Source organism: Zootoca vivipara, chromosome Z1 (genome assembly GCF_965207765.1).
Source record: "Zootoca vivipara chromosome Z1, rZooViv2.hap1.1, whole genome shotgun sequence".
NCBI classification, from domain to species: domain Eukaryota; kingdom Metazoa; phylum Chordata; class Lepidosauria; order Squamata; family Lacertidae; genus Zootoca; species Zootoca vivipara.
This window is the reverse complement of record NC_142583.1, coordinates 17,269,577-17,272,438: the sequence shown is the minus strand read 5'-3', so window position 1 is coordinate 17,272,438 and position 2,862 is coordinate 17,269,577.

The following is a 2,862-nucleotide window of genomic DNA, read 5'->3' as shown; positions in this document are numbered from 1 at the left end:
TGAGCTATTTATAAAGTCCTAAATTTGGCTTTCCAACAGATGCATGACAGAAAGACTTTCAGTGCCATGGACATTATTTCCAACATGATTTGTCTGGTAACAGAGCTAATAAATTAACCCAAAAGTAGACAAGGCTCTTTACTTTACAAAACAGTATTTTGGGTCTTTGAATAGTAATTTTAAAAACCCGCCTTGCCTAGCTGAGAAGGACATGCATCATAACATTGCATGAAAGAGGGAGCTTGGGAGTTGTGGCTTGTCCTTCCGGAGGGTGGGGAGCCACTTTTTCTAAAATTCTGCCTTCTGCTCAAGTGGCTGACAACACAATCCTATAGATGTCTACCCGGAGGATGTCCTAGCAGATGACCACAAGGCCTGGAGGTTCTGCATCCATAGCAGTGGCCAGAGGAGGAATGACTGCTGGGAGGGAGCACAGAGAGAAGCCCACTCTTGTGGGACGGCAGAAGCTTCACTGGAGCCCCAACGTGGGAGCTGGAACTGCCGTGCCCTTCCTGAAGCCGCCGCTGCCTATCAGGAACTGGATCCTAGCCTGCATCCTGATTTGGCAAGTGGGGATACAGGCTGGGACTTGGGCTGTTCCAGGGGATGGAGCCGATGGAGCGGGGAGGCTTCCCTCGGATTCTCCCCTTGCCGGATGGCATGCATCTTTCCTTATCGGGAAATGACATTTGCTGGTCAGATACGATCAAATGCATTAAGGCACGGGTGCAGATGTGAGTGGTTTGTTGGCGAGTGTTGCTCGGTTGGTGGCTTAGCATTGGGGCAATCCTTTGTTTTGGATGGAGGGGAGGTTGTAGTCTCCGCCTGCCCCTCCAAACGCTGGGGTATCCCGTTAAAGGGATCCGGGGGGTGGCGGTGGCCATGTCCACGTGCCCAGGCGGTGGCCAGGGCTGAAGGCACTCCCCCAAGCAGAGGTCCCTACGGGGGTCACCCTATTTGATGTATGTCTTAAGAACCCCCGCCTGGATTGACCCCACATATTTAGATTGCCCCACACCCAAGCCAAACCTCTTTCATCTGTATTCAATCAAGTTGTGGCCTGTTTTGACCCCAAACCGGTCTTATTGGTTTCTTATTGATATGGGTTGGGGTAAGGGGAGCCTGACAGCTGGTCCTGCAAGAAATGCCATGGTATATCTGCAACAGCACGTCCAGATGCCTTCATCTGCCCCGGATGCAACAAAACATGTCTCTCCTGTATCGACCTCTCCAGCCACTGATTTGCTGTAACCTTCCAACAGTTTGCCTTCACCCCAAAAAGCGCACTCCTCCATTGTCTCCAAAGACAGATGGGTGCCAACCAATGCTTCCCTCCAAACACATAACAATATAATAACTGTATTAGTTATTATTTCTGTTACAAAAGGAGTTCTTTGGGCCTTCTCGTCTGGTCTCCTTGTGTACGCCTGAACTCATTTCACCAATTGGGATAGCAGAATGAAAGCAACTAGCACACCTAGGAGACTGTGCGGGCGGCAACTCCTGTTGAGAATGATGAGAAATGCTGCAATTTCATGCTTCCCAGTTCCTCCAAATCATGACACAGGCCTGGGCAGGGATAGGGTTACCCGACTCAATAGAGGACAGGACTTCTGTGCCTTTAATTGCCCTGCTCTCTTTTGAGTCTGGAAACCTTAAAGAGAAACCAGCAGACCCTTTGCTTGGAAATTAAACAAAGGGTCTGCTGGTTTCTCTTTAAGGTTTCCAGACTCAGAAGAGAGCAGGGCAATTAAAGGCACAGAAGTCCTGTCCTGTATTGAGTCTGGCAACCCTAGGCAGGGGCTGCTGCAATTGCTTCATTTCTCGTCACAGCAACATTCATCATGGCTGATGACCTTCCTTGTATTTCTGCTCCTTAGGGCTGCCTGGACTTCACAGGTCCTTTGTTGCCAGTGTAGGTGTATATGAATTATTATAGATTGGGGTGGGGGGGACACCCCTAAATTCTAGAAATTAATAAATGGTAGGATTTTGATTAATTGGGATAGGGTTATGGTACAAGCTTCAGAACTGTGCCAGATAAGGAATCCCTGGGCAAAGCAGCCTGGCTGGCTTAGCAAAGAGCAAATCTGTTAACATGACAAAAAGGGTTGATCCTGTCCATTGGAGAGGAATCCTTTGGCCTGGGGAGATAGATGTTGCCAAGGTGTGTGCTTGAAGTGACAGGAAAAGAGAGTTTTTGTTTTGGGAAGGGGGAAGGAGAAAGAAAGACCGAGATCCATCTTGGGCAGGATGGCTGAAGGCTGGGCTGGGAAAGCAGCACTGCTATGGGGCACAAGCCCCTCTTGAAATGACCATGCTGTCAGATCTGGACTCCCTCCATGCAAACTGAAGGTGTAAAAAGGTGAACAAACAATATTTCATAAACCTATGACAGTCTCTGCCGTGTCTCTATTCTCCAAAGGAACACAGACCCGACGTGAGTGCCTGGAACCCTATGGGATGTTGCTACCACTCGCCAGAGAGTTGGGGTGGCACCCAACTTTTGTAAGAGTATATTGGGTGAGGATCTGTCAGGGGGCAAGGCCTGTAGCTCAGAGGTAGAGAGCCTGCTTTGCGTGCAGGAAGTTCAGCTTGAATCCCTGGGTCAGACTGCAAATGTCCCCTGCCTAATACAGTGCTATCTTGGTTCTCAAACGCCTTGGTTCTCAAATGCCTTGGTTCCCAAACGCCGAAAACTCAGAAGTAAGTGCTCCGGTTTTCAAACGTTTCTCGGAAGCCGAACGTCCAATGCGGCTGTCGACTATTGTTTCCGGGGCGCCTGCACCAATCAGAAGCTGAACCTTGGTTTTCGAACATTTTGGAAGTCAAATGGATTTCCAAAACGGATTAAGTTTGGCG